Source organism: Taudactylus pleione, unplaced genomic scaffold (assembly GCF_031769625.1).
Source record: "Taudactylus pleione unplaced genomic scaffold, aTauple2 ptg000497l, whole genome shotgun sequence".
Taxonomy (NCBI): Eukaryota; Metazoa; Chordata; class Amphibia; order Anura; family Myobatrachidae; genus Taudactylus; species Taudactylus pleione.
Genome location: NW_028284899.1, coordinates 1,209,179 through 1,227,117, shown reverse-complemented (window position 1 = coordinate 1,227,117; position 17,939 = coordinate 1,209,179). Strand labels below are relative to the sequence as shown.

The window sequence follows — 17,939 nt, the reverse complement described above, 5'->3', positions numbered from 1 at the left end:
GTTTGAGTCCCAGCTAGCACATAAAAGTGTGTCTTTTGAATTCTATAAAATCTGTTAAATTAATATATAATTAATCTGTATAAAAAACATAGCTTTATTGCTTTTCTCAGAGATAGTCCTTGAAGATGTCTCAATTCACAAAATTCTTAAAAAGCATAGAGGTAACATTTTCTCTCCACAGGTAAAAAAAATGTACCAGTGATACAAACACTAAAAAGTTAAAGCTTTATTTGTGAAGTCAATTATATTTCTTAATTTTTTACATCTGCTCCACAATGTCATTATCAAATCTTTCCTTGAAAAAAAATACATCCAAAGATTAAATATATGTATTTCTTATTGTGGGAAACTTATAAGGCAGTGGAGATAGTTCAGCTTCACTTGAAAAACACAGTCACATTGCACAATTTTCACTAGAGATTAACAATTGATTGCAAGACTTCTTTTATGTGAATGTAGTTCTTTAAGAATGTGCTAGTGTAGGGGTATCATGCAAGATTATCATTCGTGCGACCTTGGTTTGAGACCCGGCTAGTGCATAATGTGTCTTTTGAATCCTATGAAATGTTTCAAATTAATATATATTGAATCTCACTAAAAACACTGCAATATTGCATTTCTCAGAGATTAGCATCCAAGATGTCTCTATTCACCAAATTCTTAAAAAGCATAGAAGTAACACTTCCTCTCCACAGGCAAAAAAAATTGTGCTACTGGCACAAACACTAAAGTCCCAAAGCTGCTATTGTAAAGGCAATAACATTTCCGAATTATTTATATTTGCTCCACTAACTCTTTAGCACAATCTTCCTTGAACTAAAAATACATCCATGGAGAAAATGTATGTACTTCTTATCTTGGGAAATCTATACAACAGTGCAAATAGTACAATTTCACTTGAAAATCATAGCCAAATTGCACATTTTTGACTAAAGATTATCAATTGATTGTTAGTCATTTGTTGTGTGAATTAAAGGTTTCTAAAGAGTGCTAGTAGTGTAGGGGTATCATGCAAGATTCCCATTCTTGCGACCCGGGTTCGAGTCCCGGCTAGCGCATGAAAATGTGTTTTTTTGAATCCTAGGACATTTTTCAAATTAATATATATTGAATCTCATTAAAAACATTACAATATTGCATTTCTCAAAGATGAGCCTCAAAGATGTCTCTATTCACCAAATTCTTGAAAAGCATAATAGTAACATTTCCTCTCCACAGGTAAAAAAAATGTGCTACTGACACAAACACTAAAGACCCAAAGCTTCTATTGTAAAGGCAATTACATTTCTGAATTAACTACATTTGTTCCACAAACTCTTTAGCACAATCTTCCTTGAAGTAAAAATACATCCATGGAGCAAAGATATGTATTTCTTATCTTGGGAAATCTATACAACAGTGCAAATAGTACAATTTCACTTGAAAATCATTGCCAAATTGAACATTTTTGACTAAAGATCATCAATTGATTGTTAGTCATTTGTTGTGTGAATTATAGGTAGCTAAAAAGCGCTAGTAGTGTAGGGGTATCATGCAAGATTCCCATTCTTGCGACCTGGGTTCGAGTCCCAGCTAGCACATAAAAGTGTGTCTTTTGAATTCTATAAAATCTGTTAAATTAATATATAATTAATATGTATAAAAAACATAGCTTTATTGCTTTTCTCAGAGATAGTCCTTGAAGATGTCTCAATTCACAAAATTCTTAAAAAGCATAGAGGTAACATTTTCTCTCCACATTTAAAAAAAATGTACCAGTGATACAAACACTAAAGAATTAAAGCTTTAATTGTGAAGTCAATTATATTTCTTAATTTTTTACATCTGCTCCACAATGTCATTATCAAATCTTTCCTTGAAAAAAAATACATCCAAAGAGTAAATATATGTATTTCTTATTGTGGGAAACTTATAAGGCAGTGGAGATAGTACAACTTCACTTGAAAAACACAGTCACATTGCACAATTTTCACTAGAGATTAACAATTGATTGCAAGACATCTTTTATGTGAATGTAGTTCTTTAAGAATGTGCTAGTGTAGGGGTATCATGCAAGATTATCATTCGTGCGACCTTGGTTTGAGACCTGGCTAGTGCATAATGTGTCTTTTGAATCCTATGAAATGTTTCAAATTAATATATATTGAATCTCACTAAATACACTGCAATATTGCATTTCTCAGAGATTAGCATCCAAGATGTCTCTATTTACCAAATTCTTAAAAAGCATAGAAGTAACACTTCCTCTCCACAGGTAAAAAAATTGTGCTACTGGCACAAACACTAAAGTCCCAAAGCTGCTATTGTAAAGGCAATAACATTTCCGAATTATTTATATTTGCTCCACAAACTCTTTAGCACAATCTTCCTTGAACTAAAAATACATCCATGGAGAAAATGTATGTACTTCTTATCTTGGGAAATCTATACTACAGTGCAAATAGTACAATTTCACTTGAAAATCATAGCCAAATTGCACATTTTTGACTAAAGATTATCAACTGATTGTTAGTCATTTGTTATGTGAATTAAAAGTTTCAGAAGAGCGCTAGTAGTGTAGGGGTATCATGCAAGATTCCCATTCTTGTGACCCGGGTTAGAGTCCCGGCTAGTGCATGAAAATGTGTTTTTTGAATCCTATGACATTTTTCAAAATAATATATATTTAATCTCACTAAAAACATTACAATATTGCATTTCTCAAAGATGAGCCTCCAAGATGTCTCTATTCACCAAATTCTTAAAAAGCATAATAGTAACATTTCCTCTCCACAGGTAAAAAAAATGTGCTACTGACACAAACACTAAAGACCCAAAGCTGCTATTGTAAAGGCAATTACATTTCCGAATTAACTACATTTGTTCCAAAAACTCTTTAGCACAATCTTCCTTGAACTAAAAATACATCCATGGAGCAAAGATATGTATTTCTTATCTTGGGAAATCTATACAACAATGCAAATAGTACAATTTCACTTGAAAATCATAGCCAAATTGAACATTTTTGACTAAAGATCATCAATTGATTGTTAGTCATTTGTTGTGTGAATTATAGGTAGCTAAAAAGCGCTAGTAGTGTAGGGGTATCATGCAAGATTCCCATTCTTGCGACCTGGGTTCGAGTCCCAGCTAGCACATAAAAGTGTGTCTTTTGAATTCTATAAAATCTGTTAAATTAATATATAATTAATCTGTATAAAAAACATAGCTTTATTGCTTTTCTCAGAGATAGTCCTTGAAGATGTCTCAATTCACAAAATTCTTAAAAAGCATAGAGGTAACATTTTCTCTCCACAGGTAAAAAAAATGTACCAGTGATACAAACACTAAAGAGTTAAAGCTTTAATTGTGAAGTCAATTATATTTCTTAATTTTTTACATCTGCTCCACAATGTCATTATCAAATCTTTCCTTGAAAAAAAATACATCCAAAGAGTAAATATATGTATTTCTTATTGTGGGAAACTTATAAGGCAGTGGAGATAGTTCAGCTTCACTTGAAAAACACAGTCACATTGCACAATTTTCACTAGAGATTAACAATTGATTGCAAGACTTCTTTTATGTGAATGTAGTTCTTTAAGAATGTGCTAGTGTAGGGGTATCATGCAAGATTATCATTCGTGCGACCTTGGTTTGAGACCCGGCTAGTGCATAATGTGTCTTTTGAATCCTATGAAATGTTTCAAATTAATATATATTGAATCTCACTAAAAACACTGCAATATTGCATTTCTCAGAGATTAGCATCCAAGATGTCTCTATTCACCAAATTCTTAAAAAGCATAGAAGTAACACTTCCTCTCCACAGGTAAAAAAATTGTGCTACTGACACAAACACTACAGTCCCAAAGCTGCTATTGTAAAGGCAATTACATTTCCAAATTATTTATATTTGCTCCAAAAACTCTTTAGCATAATCTTCCTTTAACTAAAAATACATCCATGGAGCAAATGTATGTACTTCTTATCTTGGGAAATCTATACTACAGTGCAAATAGAACAATTTCACTTGAAAATCATAGCCAAATTGAACATTTTTGACTAAAGATTATCAATTGATTGTTAGTCATTTGTTGTGTGAATTAAAGGTTTCTAAAGAGTGCTAGTAGTGTAGGGGTATCATGCAAGATTCCCATTCTTGCGACCCGGGTTCGAGTCCCGGCTAGCGCATGAAAATGTGTTTTTTTGAATCCTAGGACATTTTTCAAATTAATATATATTGAATCTCATTAAAAACATTACAATATTGCATTTCTCAAAGATGAGCCTCAAAGATGTCTCTATTCACCAAATTCTTGAAAAGCATAATAGTAACATTTCCTCTCCACAGGTAAAAAAAATGTGCTACTGACACAAACACTAAAGACCCAAAGCTTCTATTGTAAAGGCAATTACATTTCTGAATTAACTACATTTGTTCCACAAACTCTTTAGCACAATCTTCCTTGAAGTAAAAATACATCCATGGAGCAAAGATATGTATTTCTTATCTTGGGAAATCTATACAACAGTGCAAATAGTACAATTTCACTTGAAAATCATAGCCAAATTGAACATTTTTGACTAAAGATCATCAATTGATTGTTAGTCATTTGTTGTGTGAATTATAGGTAGCTAAAAAGCGCTAGTAGTGTAGGGGTATCATGCAAGATTCCCATTCTTGCGACCTGGGTTCGAGTCCCAGCTAGCACATAAAAGTGTGTCTTTTGAATTCTATAAAATCTGTTAAATTAATATATAATTAATATGTATAAAAAACATAGCTTTATTGCTTTTCTCAGAGATAGTCCTTGAAGATGTCTCAATTCACAAAATTCTTAAAAAGCATAGAGGTAACATTTTCTCTCCACATTTAAAAAAAATGTACCAGTGATACAAACACTAAAGAATTAAAGCTTTAATTGTGAAGTCAATTATATTTCTTAATTTTTTACATCTGCTCCACAATGTCATTATCAAATCTTTCCTTGAAAAAAAATACATCCAAAGAGTAAATATATGTATTTCTTATTGTGGGAAACTTATAAGGCAGTGGAGATAGTACAACTTCACTTGAAAAACACAGTCACATTTCACAATTTTCACTAGAGATTAACAATTGATTGCAAGACATCTTTTATGTGAATGTAGTTCTTTAAGAATGTGCTAGTGTAGGGGTATCATGCAAGATTATCATTCGTGCGACCTTGGTTTGAGACCTGGCTAGTGCATAATGTGTCTTTTGAATCCTATGAAATGTTTCAAATTAATATATATTGAATCTCACTAAATACACTGCAATATTGCATTTCTCAGAGATTAGCATCCAAGATGTCTCTATTTACCAAATTCTTAAAAAGCATAGAAGTAACACTTCCTCTCCACAGGTAAAAAAATTGTGCTACTGGCACAAACACTAAAGTCCCAAAGCTGCTATTGTAAAGGCAATAACATTTCCGAATTATTTATATTTGCTCCACAAACTCTTTAGCACAATCTTCCTTGAACTAAAAATACATCCATGGAGAAAATGTATGTACTTCTTATCTTGGGAAATCTATACTACAGTGCAAATAGTACAATTTCACTTGAAAATCATAGCCAAATTGCACATTTTTGACTAAAGATTATCAACTGATTGTTAGTCATTTGTTATGTGAATTAAAAGTTTCAGAAGAGCGCTAGTAGTGTAGGGGTATCATGCAAGATTCCCATTCTTGTGACCCGGGTTAGAGTCCCGGCTAGTGCATGAAAATGTGTTTTTTGAATCCTATGACATTTTTCAAAATAATATATATTTAATCTCACTAAAAACATTACAATATTGCATTTCTCAAAGATGAGCCTCCAAGATGTCTCTATTCACCAAATTCTTAAAAAGCATAATAGTAACATTTCCTCTCCACAGGTAAAAAAAATGTGCTACTGACACAAACACTAAAGACCCAAAGCTGCTATTGTAAAGGCAATTACATTTCCGAATTAACTACATTTGTTCCAAAAACTCTTTAGCACAATCTTCCTTGAACTAAAAATACATCCATGGAGCAAAGATATGTATTTCTTATCTTGGGAAATCTATACAACAATGCAAATAGCACAATTTCACTTGAAAATCATAGCCAAATTGAACATTTTTGACTAAAGATCATCAATTGATTGTTAGTCATTTGTTGTGTGAATTATAGGTAGCTAAAAAGCGCTAGTAGTGTAGGGGTATCATGCAAGATTCCCATTCTTGCGACCTGGGTTCGAGTCCCAGCTAGCACATAAAAGTGTGTCTTTTGAATTCTATAAAATCTGTTAAATTAATATATAATTAATCTGTATAAAAAACATAGCTTTATTGCTTTTCTCAGAGATAGTCCTTGAAGATGTCTCAATTCACAAAATTCTTAAAAAGCATAGAGGTAACATTTTCTCTCCACAGGTAAAAAAAATGTACCAGTGATACAAACACTAAAGAGTTAAAGCTTTAATTGTGAAGTCAATTATATTTCTTAATTTTTTACATCTGCTCCACAATGTCATTATCAAATCTTTCCTTGAAAAAAAATACATCCAAAGAGTAAATATATGTATTTCTTATTGTGGGAAACTTATAAGGCAGTGGAGATAGTTCAGCTTCACTTGAAAAACACAGTCACATTGCACAATTTTCACTAGAGATTAACAATTGATTGCAAGACTTCTTTTATGTGAATGTAGTTCTTTAAGAATGTGCTAGTGTAGGGGTATCATGCAAGATTATCATTCGTGCGACCTTGGTTTGAGACCCGGCTAGTGCATAATGTGTCTTTTGAATCCTATGAAATGTTTCAAATTAATATATATTGAATCTCACTAAAAACACTGCAATATTGCATTTCTCAGAGATTAGCATCCAAGATGTCTCTATTCACCAAATTCTTAAAAAGCATAGAAGTAACACTTCCTCTCCACAGGTAAAAAAATTGTGCTACTGACACAAACACTACAGTCCCAAAGCTGCTATTGTAAAGGCAATTACATTTCCGAATTATTTATATTTGCTCCAAAAACTCTTTAGCATAATCTTCCTTTAACTAAAAATACATCCATGGAGCAAATGTATGTACTTCTTATCTTGGGAAATCTATACTACAGTGCAAATAGAACAATTTCACTTGAAAATCATAGCCAAATTGAACATTTTTGACTAAAGATTATCAATTGATTGTTAGTCATTTGTTGTGTGAATTAAAGGTTTCTAAAGAGCGCTAGTAGTGTAGGGGTATCATGCAAGATTCCCATTCTTGCGACCCGGATTTCGAGTCCCGGCTAGCGCATAAAAATGTGTTTTTTGAATCCTATGACATTTTTCAAATTAATATATATTGAATCTCACTAAAAACATTACAATATTGCATTTCTCAAAGATGAGCCTCTAAGATGTCTCTATTCTCCAAATTCTTGAAAAGCATAATAGTAACATTTCCTCTCCACAGGTAAAAAATAAAAGTGCTACGGACACAAACACTAAATACCCAAAACTTCTATTGTAAAGGCAATTACATTTCCGAATTAACTACATTTGTTCCACAGACTCTTTAGCACAATCTTCCTTGAAGTAAAAATACATCCATGGAGCAAAGATATGTATTTCTTATCTTGGGAAATCTATACAACAGTGCAAATAGTACAATTTCACTTGAAAATCATAGCCAAATTGAACATTTTTGACTAAAGATCATCAATTGATTGTTAGTCATTTGTTGTGTGAATTATAGGTAGCTAAAAAGCGCTAGTAGTGTAGGGGTATCATGCAAGATTCCCATTCTTGCGACCTGGGTTCGAGTCCCAGCTAGCACATAAAAGTGTGTCTTTTGAATTCTATAAAATCTGTTAAATTAATATATAATTAATATGTATAAAAAACATAGCTTTATTGCTTTTCTCAGAGATAGTCCTTGAAGATGTCTCAATTCACAAAATTCTTAAAAAGCATAGAGGTAACATTTTCTCTCCACAGGTAAAAAAATGTACCAGTGATACAAACACTAAAGAGTTAAAGCTTTAATTGTGAAGTCAATTATATTTCTTAATTTTTTACATCTGCTCCACAATGTCATTATCAAATCTTTCCTTGAAAAAAAATACATCCAAAGAGTAAATATATGTATTTCTTATTGTGGGAAACTTATAAGGCAGTGGAGATAGTACAACTTCTCTTGAAAAACACAGTCACATTGCACAATTTTCACTAGAGATTAACAATTGATTGCAAGACATCTTTTATGTGAATGTAGTTCTTTAAGAATGTGCTAGTGTAGGGGTATCATGCAAGATTATCTTTCGTGCGACCTTGGTTTGAGACCTGGCTAGTGCATAATGTGTCTTTTGAATCCTATGAAATGTTTCAAATTAATATATATTGAATCTCACTAGAAACACTGCAATATTGCATTTCTCAGAGATTAGCATCCAAGATGTCTCTATTCACCAAATTCTTAAAAAGCATAGAAGTAACACTTCCTCTCCACAGGTAAAAAAATTGTGCTACTGGCACAAACACTAAAGTCCCAAAGCTGCTATTGTAAAGGCAATAACATTTCCGAATTATTTATATTTGCTCCACAAACTCTTTAGCACAATCTTCCTTGAACTAAAAATACATCCATGGAGAAAATGTATGTACTTCTTATCTTGGGAAATCTATACTACAGTGCAAATAGTACAATTTCACTTGAAAATCATAGCCAAATTGCACATTTTTGACTAAAGATTATCAACTGATTGTTAGTCATTTGTTATGTGAATTAAAAGTTTCAGAAGAGCGCTAGTAGTGTAGGGGTATCATGCAAGATTCCCATTCTTGTGACCCAGGTTAGAGTCCCGACTAGTGCATGAAAATGTGTTTTTTGAATCCTATGACATTTTTCAAAATAATATATATTTAATCTCACTAAAAACATTACAATATTGCATTTCTCAAAGATGAGCCTCCAAGATGTCTCTATTCACCAAATTCTTAAAAAGCATAATAGTAACATTTCCTCTCCACAGGTAAAAAAAATGTGCTACTGACACAAACACTAAAAACCCAAAGCTGCTATTGTAAAGGCAATTACATTTCCGAATTATTTATGTTTGTTCCACAAACTCTTTAGCACAATCTTCCTTGAACTAAAAATACATCCATGGAGCAAAGATATGTATTTCTTATCTTGGGAAATCTATACAACAATGCAAATAGTACAATTTCACTTGAAAATCATAGCCAAATTGAACATTTTTGACTAAAGATCATCAATTGATTGTTAGTCATTTGTTGTGTGAATTATAGGTAGCTAAAAAGCGCTAGTAGTGTAGGGGTATCATCCAAGATTCCCATACTTGCGACCTGGGTTTGAGTCCCAGCTAGCACATAAAAGTGTGTCTTTTGAATTCTATAAAATCTGTTAAATTAATATATAATTAATCTGTATAAAAAACATAGCTTTATTGCTTTTCTCAGAGATAGTCCTTGAAGATGTCTCAATTCACAAAATTCTTAAAAAGCATAGAGGTAACATTTTCTCTCCACAGGTAAAAAAAATGTACCAGTGATACAAACACTAAAGAGTTAAAGCTTTATTTGTGAAGTCAATTATATTTCTTAATTTTTTACATCTGCTCCACAATGTCATTATCAAATCTTTCCTTGAAAAAAAATACATCCAAAGATTAAATATATGTATTTCTTATTGTGGGAAACTTATAAGGCAGTGGAGATAGTTCAGCTTCACTTGAAAAACACAGTCACATTGCACAATTTTCACTAGAGATTAACAATTGATTGCAAGACTTCTTTTATGTGAATGTAGTTCTTTAAGAATGTGCTAGTGTAGGGGTATCATGCAAGATTATCATTCGTGCGACCTTGGTTTGAGACCCGGCTAGTGCATAATGTGTCTTTTGAATCCTATGAAATGTTTCAAATTAATATATATTGAATCTCACTAAAAACACTGCAATATTGCATTTCTCAGAGATTAGCATCCAAGATGTCTCTATTCACCAAATTCTTAAAAAGCATAGAAGTAACACTTCCTCTCCACAGGCAAAAAAAATTGTGCTACTGGCACAAACACTAAAGTCCCAAAGCTGCTATTGTAAAGGCAATAACATTTCCGAATTATTTATATTTGCTCCACTAACTCTTTAGCACAATCTTCCTTGAACTAAAAATACATCCATGGAGAAAATGTATGTACTTCTTATCTTGGGAAATCTATACAACAGTGCAAATAGTACAATTTCACTTGAAAATCATAGCCAAATTGCACATTTTTGACTAAAGATTATCAATTGATTGTTAGTCATTTGTTGTGTGAATTAAAGGTTTCTAAAGAGTGCTAGTAGTGTAGGGGTATCATGCAAGATTCCCATTCTTGCGACCCGGTTTCGAGTCCCGGCTAGCGCATGAAAATGTGTTTTTTTGAATCCTAGGACATTTTTCAAATTAATATATATTGAATCTCATTAAAAACATTACAATATTGCATTTCTCAAAGATGAGCCTCAAAGATGTCTCTATTCACCAAATTCTTGAAAAGCATAATAGTAACATTTCCTCTCCACAGGTAAAAAAAATGTGCTACTGACACAAACACTAAAGACCCAAAGCTTCTTTTGTAAAGGCAATTACATTTCTGAATTAACTACATTTGTTCCACAAACTCTTTAGCACAATCTTCCTTGAAGTAAAAATACATCCATGGAGCAAAGATATGTATTTCTTATCTTGGGAAATCTATACAACAGTGCAAATAGTACAATTTCACTTGAAAATCATAGCCAAATTGAACATTTTTGACTAAAGATCATCAATTGATTGTTAGTCATTTGTTGTGTGAATTATAGGTAGCTAAAAAGCGCTAGTAGTGTAGGGGTATCATGCAAGATTCCCATTCTTGCGACCTGGGTTCGAGTCCCAGCTAGCACATAAAAGTGTGTCTTTTGAATTCTATAAAATCTGTTAAATTAATATATAATTAATATGTATAAAAAACATAGCTTTATTGCTTTTCTCAGAGATAGTCCTTGAAGATGTCTCAATTCACAAAATTCTTAAAAAGCATAGAGGTAACATTTTCTCTCCACATTTAAAAAAAATGTACCAGTGATACAAACACTAAAGAATTAAAGCTTTAATTGTGAAGTCAATTATATTTCTTAATTTTTTACATCTGCTCCACAATGTCATTATCAAATCTTTCCTTGAAAAAAAATACATCCAAAGAGTAAATATATGTATTTCTTATTGTGGGAAACTTATAAGGCAGTGGAGATAGTACAACTTCACTTGAAAAACACAGTCACATTGCACAATTTTCACTAGAGATTAACAATTGATTGCAAGACATCTTTTATGTGAATGTAGTTCTTTAAGAATGTGCTAGTGTAGGGGTATCATGCAAGATTATCATTCGTGCGACCTTGGTTTGAGACCTGGCTAGTGCATAATGTGTCTTTTGAATCCTATGAAATGTTTCAAATTAATATATATTGAATCTCACTAAAAACACTGCAATATTGCATTTCTCAGAGATTAGCATCCAAGATGTCTCTATTTACCAAATTCTTAAAAAGCATAGAAGTAACACTTCCTCTCCACAGGTAAAAAAATTGTGCTACTGGCACAAACACTAAAGTCCCAAAGCTGCTATTGTAAAGGCAATAACATTTCCGAATTATTTATATTTGCTCCACAAACTCTTTAGCACAATCTTCCTTGAACTAAAAATACATCCATGGAGAAAATGTATGTACTTCTTATCTTGGGAAATCTATACTACAGTGCAAATAGTACAATTTCACTTGAAAATCATAGCCAAATTGCACATTTTTGACTAAAGATTATCAACTGATTGTTAGTCATTTGTTATGTGAATTAAAAGTTTCAGAAGAGCGCTAGTAGTGTAGGGGTATCATGCAAGATTCCCATTCTTGTGACCCGGGTTAGAGTCCCGGCTAGTGCATGAAAATGTGTTTTTTGAATCCTATGACATTTTTCAAAATAATATATATTTAATCTCACTAAAAACATTACAATATTGCATTTCTCAAAGATGAGCCTCCAAGATGTCTCTATTCACCAAATTCTTAAAAAGCATAATAGTAACATTTCCTCTCCACAGGTAAAAAAAATGTGCTACTGACACAAACACTAAAGACCCAAAGCTGCTATTGTAAAGGCAATTACATTTCCGAATTAACTACATTTGTTCCAAAAACTCTTTAGCACAATCTTCCTTGAACTAAAAATACATCCATGGAGCAAAGATATGTATTTCTTATCTTGGGAAATCTATACAACAATGCAAATAGTACAATTTCACTTGAAAATCATAGCCAAATTGAACATTTTTGACTAAAGATCATCAATTGATTGTTAGTCATTTGTTGTGTGAATTATAGGTAGCTAAAAAGCGCTAGTAGTGTAGGGGTATCATGCAATATTCCCATTCTTGCGACCTGGGTTCGAGTCCCAGCTAGCACATAAAAGTGTGTCTTTTGAATTCTATAAAATCTGTTAAATTAATATATAATTAATCTGTATAAAAAACATAGCTTTATTGCTTTTCTCAGAGATAGTCCTTGAAGATGTCTCAATTCACAAAATTCTTAAAAAGCATAGAGGTAACATTTTCTCTCCACAGGTAAAAAAAATGTACCAGTGATACAAACACTAAAGAGTTAAAGCTTTAATTGTGAAGTCAATTATATTTCTTAATTTTTTACATCTGCTCCACAATGTCATTATCAAATCTTTCCTTGAAAAAAAATACATCCAAAGAGTAAATATATGTATTTCTTATTGTGGGAAACTTATAAGGCAGTGGAGATAGTTCAGCTTCACTTGAAAAACACAGTCACATTGCACAATTTTCACTAGAGATTAACAATTGATTGCAAGACTTCTTTTATGTGAATGTAGTTCTTTAAGAATGTGCTAGTGTAGGGGTATCATGCAAGATTATCATTCGTGCGACCTTGGTTTGAGACCCGGCTAGTGCATAATGTGTCTTTTGAATCCTATGAAATGTTTCAAATTAATATATATTGAATCTCACTAAAAACACTGCAATATTGCATTTCTCAGAGATTAGCATCCAAGATGTCTCTATTCACCAAATTCTTAAAAAGCATAGAAGTAACACTTCCTCTCCACAGGTAAAAAAATTGTGCTACTGACACAAACACTACAGTCCCAAAGCTGCTATTGTAAAGGCAATTACATTTCCGAATTATTTATATTTGCTCCAAAAACTCTTTAGCATAATCTTCCTTTAACTAAAAATACATCCATGGAGCAAATGTATGTACTTCTTATCTTGGGAAATCTATACTACAGTGCAAATAGAACAATTTCACTTGAAAATCATAGCCAAATTGAACATTTTTGACTAAAGATTATCAATTGATTGTTAGTCATTTGTTGTGTGAATTAAAGGTTTCTAAAGAGCGCTAGTAGTGTAGGGGTATCATGCAAGATTCCCATTCTTGCGACCCGGGTTTCGAGTCCCGGCTAGCGCATAAAAATGTGTTTTTTGAATCCTATGACATTTTTCAAATTAATATATATTGAATCTCACTAAAAACATTACAATATTGCATTTCTCAAAGATGAGCCTCTAAGATGTCTCTATTCTCCAAATTCTTGAAAAGCATAATAGTAACATTTCCTCTCCACAGGTAAAAAATAAAAGTGCTACGGACACAAACACTAAATACCCAAAACTTCTATTGTAAAGGCAATTACATTTCCGAATTAACTACATTTGTTCCACAAACTCTTTAGCACAATCTTCCTTGAAGTAAAAATACATCCATGGAGCAAAGATATGTATTTCTTATCTTGGGAAATCTATACAACAGTGCAAATAGTACAATTTCACTTGAAAATCATAGCCAAATTGAACATTTTTGACTAAAGATCATCAATTGATTGTTAGTCATTTGTTGTGTGAATTATAGGTAGCTAAAAAGCGCTAGTAGTGTAGGGGTATCATGCAAGATTCCCATTCTTGCGACCTGGGTTCGAGTCCCAGCTAGCACATAAAAGTGTGTCTTTTGAATTCTATAAAATCTGTTAAATTAATATATAATTAATATGTATAAAAAACATAGCTTTATTGCTTTTCTCAGAGATAGTCCTTGAAGATGTCTCAATTCACAAAATTCTTAAAAAGCATAGAGGTAACATTTTCTCTCCACAGGTAAAAAAATGTACCAGTGATACAAACACTAAAGAGTTAAAGCTTTAATTGTGAAGTCAATTATATTTCTTAATTTTTTACATCTGCTCCACAATGTCATTATCAAATCTTTCCTTGAAAAAAAATACATCCAAAGAGTAAATATATGTATTTCTTATTGTGGGAAACTTATAAGGCAGTGGAGATAGTACAACTTCTCTTGAAAAACACAGTCACATTGCACAATTTTCACTAGAGATTAACAATTGATTGCAAGACATCTTTTATGTGAATGTAGTTCTTTAAGAATGTGCTAGTGTAGGGGTATCATGCAAGATTATCTTTCGTGCGACCTTGGTTTGAGACCTGGCTAGTGCATAATGTGTCTTTTGAATCCTATGAAATGTTTCAAATTAATATATATTGAATCTCACTAAAAACACTGCAATATTGCATTTCTCAGAGATTAGCATCCAAGATGTCTCTATTCACCAAATTCTTAAAAAGCATAGAAGTAACACTTCCTCTCCACAGGTAAAAAAATTGTGCTACTGGCACAAACACTAAAGTCCCAAAGCTGCTATTGTAAAGGCAATAACATTTCCGAATTATTTATATTTGCTCCACAAACTCTTTAGCACAATCTTCCTTGAACTAAAAATACATCCATGGAGAAAATGTATGTACTTCTTATCTTGGGAAATCTATACTACAGTGCAAATAGTACAATTTCACTTGAAAATCATAGCCAAATTGCACATTTTTGACTAAAGATTATCAACTGATTGTTAGTCATTTGTTATGTGAATTAAAAGTTTCAGAAGAGCGCTAGTAGTGTAGGGGTATCATGCAAGATTCCCATTCTTGTGACCCAGGTTAGAGTCCCGACTAGTGCATGAAAATGTGTTTTTTGAATCCTATGACATTTTTCAAAATAATATATATTTAATCTCACTAAAAACATTACAATATTGCATTTCTCAAAGATGAGCCTCCAAGATGTCTCTATTCACCAAATTCTTAAAAAGCATAATAGTAACATTTCCTCTCCACAGGTAAAAAAAATGTGCTACTGACACAAACACTAAAAACCCAAAGCTGCTATTGTAAAGGCAATTACATTTCCGAATTATTTATGTTTGTTCCACAAACTCTTTAGCACAATCTTCCTTGAACTAAAAATACATCCATGGAGCAAAGATATGTATTTCTTATCTTGGGAAATCTATACAACAATGCAAATAGTACAATTTCACTTGAAAATCATAGCCAAATTGAACATTTTTGACTAAAGATCATCAATTGATTGTTAGTCATTTGTTGTGTGAATTATAGGTAGCTAAAAAGCGCTAGTAGTGTAGGGGTATCATCCAAGATTCCCATACTTGCGACCTGGGTTTGAGTCCCAGCTAGCACATAAAAGTGTGTCTTTTGAATTCTATAAAATCTGTTAAATTAATATATAATTAATCTGTATAAAAAACATAGCTTTATTGCTTTTCTCAGAGATAGTCCTTGAAGATGTCTCAATTCACAAAATTCTTAAAAAGCATAGAGGTAACATTTTCTCTCCACAGGTAAAAAAAATGTACCAGTGATACAAACACTAAAGAGTTAAAGCTTTATTTGTGAAGTCAATTATATTTCTTAATTTTTTACATCTGCTCCACAATGTCATTATCAAATCTTTCCTTGAAAAAAAATACATCCAAAGATTAAATATATGTATTTCTTATTGTGGGAAACTTATAAGGCAGTGGAGATAGTTCAGCTTCACTTGAAAAACACAGTCACATTGCACAATTTTCACTAGAGATTAACAATTGATTGCAAGACTTCTTTTATGTGAATGTAGTTCTTTAAGAATGTGCTAGTGTAGGGGTATCATGCAAGATTATCATTCGTGCGACCTTGGTTTGAGACCCGGCTAGTGCATAATGTGTCTTTTGAATCCTATGAAATGTTTCAAATTAATATATATTGAATCTCACTAAAAACACTGCAATATTGCATTTCTCAGAGATTAGCATCCAAGATGTCTCTATTCACCAAATTCTTAAAAAGCATAGAAGTAACACTTCCTCTCCACAGGCAAAAAAAATTGTGCTACTGGCACAAACACTAAAGTCCCAAAGCTGCTATTGTAAAGGCAATAACATTTCCGAATTATTTATATTTGCTCCACTAACTCTTTAGCACAATCTTCCTTGAACTAAAAATACATCCATGGAGAAAATGTATGTACTTCTTATCTTGGGAAATCTATACAACAGTGCAAATAGTACAATTTCACTTGAAAATCATAGCCAAATTGCACATTTTTGACTAAAGATTATCAATTGATTGTTAGTCATTTGTTGTGTGAATTAAAGGTTTCTAAAGAGTGCTAGTAGTGTAGGGGTATCATGCAAGATTCCCATTCTTGCGACCCGGTTTCGAGTCCCGGCTAGCGCATGAAAATGTGTTTTTTTGAATCCTAGGACATTTTTCAAATTAATATATATTGAATCTCATTAAAAACATTACAATATTGCATTTCTCAAAGATGAGCCTCAAAGATGTCTCTATTCACCAAATTCTTGAAAAGCATAATAGTAACATTTCCTCTCCACAGGTAAAAAAAATGTGCTACTGACACAAACACTAAAGACCCAAAGCTTCTTTTGTAAAGGCAATTACATTTCTGAATTAACTACATTTGTTCCACAAACTCTTTAGCACAATCTTCCTTGAAGTAAAAATACATCCATGGAGCAAAGATATGTATTTCTTATCTTGGGAAATCTATACAACAGTGCAAATAGTACAATTTCACTTGAAAATCATAGCCAAATTGAACATTTTTGACTAAAGATCATCAATTGATTGTTAGTCATTTGTTGTGTGAATTATAGGTAGCTAAAAAGCGCTAGTAGTGTAGGGGTATCATGCAAGATTCCCATTCTTGCGACCTGGGTTCGAGTCCCAGCTAGCACATAAAAGTGTGTCTTTTGAATTCTATAAAATCTGTTAAATTAATATATAATTAATATGTATAAAAAACATAGCTTTATTGCTTTTCTCAGAGATAGTCCTTGAAGATGTCTCAATTCACAAAATTCTTAAAAAGCATAGAGGTAACATTTTCTCTCCACATTTAAAAAAAATGTACCAGTGATACAAACACTAAAGAATTAAAGCTTTAATTGTGAAGTCAATTATATTTCTTAATTTTTTACATCTGCTCCACAATGTCATTATCAAATCTTTCCTTGAAAAAAAATACATCCAAAGAGTAAATATATGTATTTCTTATTGTGGGAAACTTATAAGGCAGTGGAGATAGTACAACTTCACTTGAAAAACACAGTCACATTGCACAATTTTCACTAGAGATTAACAATTGATTGCAAGACATCTTTTATGTGAATGTAGTTCTTTAAGAATGTGCTAGTGTAGGGGTATCATGCAAGATTATCATTCGTGCGACCTTGGTTTGAGACCTGGCTAGTGCATAATGTGTCTTTTGAATCCTATGAAATGTTTCAAATTAATATATATTGAATCTCACTAAAAACACTGCAATATTGCATTTCTCAGAGATTAGCATCCAAGATGTCTCTATTTACCAAATTCTTAAAAAGCATAGAAGTAACACTTCCTCTCCACAGGTAAAAAAATTGTGCTACTGGCACAAACACTAAAGTCCCAAAGCTGCTATTGTAAAGGCAATAACATTTCCGAATTATTTATATTTGCTCCACAAACTCTTTAGCA

At 32.2% G+C, this 17,939-nt stretch overlaps 14 non-coding genes across 14 annotated transcripts; all 14 read left to right on the top strand.

The window, feature by feature from the left end:
• Positions 1–987: 987 nt before the first annotated feature.
• TRNAG-CCC (transfer RNA glycine (anticodon CCC)) lies at positions 988–1,058 on the top strand. Its single transcript has one exon. It is a non-coding gene; the product is annotated as a tRNA-Gly (tRNA).
• A 451-nt stretch (positions 1,059–1,509) lies between these two features.
• TRNAG-CCC (transfer RNA glycine (anticodon CCC)) lies at positions 1,510–1,580 on the top strand. Its single transcript has one exon. It is a non-coding gene; the product is annotated as a tRNA-Gly (tRNA).
• Positions 1,581–2,545: 965 nt separating this feature from the next.
• On the top strand, positions 2,546–2,616 carry TRNAG-CCC (transfer RNA glycine (anticodon CCC)). Its single transcript has one exon. It is a non-coding gene; the product is annotated as a tRNA-Gly (tRNA).
• Positions 2,617–3,066: 450 nt separating this feature from the next.
• On the top strand, positions 3,067–3,137 carry TRNAG-CCC (transfer RNA glycine (anticodon CCC)). Its single transcript has one exon. It is a non-coding gene; the product is annotated as a tRNA-Gly (tRNA).
• A 965-nt stretch (positions 3,138–4,102) lies between these two features.
• TRNAG-CCC (transfer RNA glycine (anticodon CCC)) lies at positions 4,103–4,173 on the top strand. The gene has a single exon. It is a non-coding gene; the product is annotated as a tRNA-Gly (tRNA).
• Positions 4,174–4,624: 451 nt separating this feature from the next.
• On the top strand, positions 4,625–4,695 carry TRNAG-CCC (transfer RNA glycine (anticodon CCC)). Its single transcript has one exon. It is a non-coding gene; the product is annotated as a tRNA-Gly (tRNA).
• Positions 4,696–5,660: 965 nt separating this feature from the next.
• On the top strand, positions 5,661–5,731 carry TRNAG-CCC (transfer RNA glycine (anticodon CCC)). Its single transcript has one exon. It is a non-coding gene; the product is annotated as a tRNA-Gly (tRNA).
• A 450-nt stretch (positions 5,732–6,181) lies between these two features.
• TRNAG-CCC (transfer RNA glycine (anticodon CCC)) lies at positions 6,182–6,252 on the top strand. The gene has a single exon. It is a non-coding gene; the product is annotated as a tRNA-Gly (tRNA).
• Positions 6,253–7,741: 1,489 nt separating this feature from the next.
• TRNAG-CCC (transfer RNA glycine (anticodon CCC)) lies at positions 7,742–7,812 on the top strand. The gene has a single exon. It is a non-coding gene; the product is annotated as a tRNA-Gly (tRNA).
• Positions 7,813–10,856: 3,044 nt separating this feature from the next.
• Positions 10,857–10,927, top strand: TRNAG-CCC (transfer RNA glycine (anticodon CCC)). Its single transcript has one exon. It is a non-coding gene; the product is annotated as a tRNA-Gly (tRNA).
• A 965-nt stretch (positions 10,928–11,892) lies between these two features.
• On the top strand, positions 11,893–11,963 carry TRNAG-CCC (transfer RNA glycine (anticodon CCC)). Its single transcript has one exon. It is a non-coding gene; the product is annotated as a tRNA-Gly (tRNA).
• Positions 11,964–13,449: 1,486 nt separating this feature from the next.
• Positions 13,450–13,521, top strand: TRNAG-CCC (transfer RNA glycine (anticodon CCC)). Its single transcript has one exon. It is a non-coding gene; the product is annotated as a tRNA-Gly (tRNA).
• A 452-nt stretch (positions 13,522–13,973) lies between these two features.
• Positions 13,974–14,044, top strand: TRNAG-CCC (transfer RNA glycine (anticodon CCC)). Its single transcript has one exon. It is a non-coding gene; the product is annotated as a tRNA-Gly (tRNA).
• Positions 14,045–17,088: 3,044 nt separating this feature from the next.
• TRNAG-CCC (transfer RNA glycine (anticodon CCC)) lies at positions 17,089–17,159 on the top strand. The gene has a single exon. It is a non-coding gene; the product is annotated as a tRNA-Gly (tRNA).
• Positions 17,160–17,939: the final 780 nt, after the last annotated feature.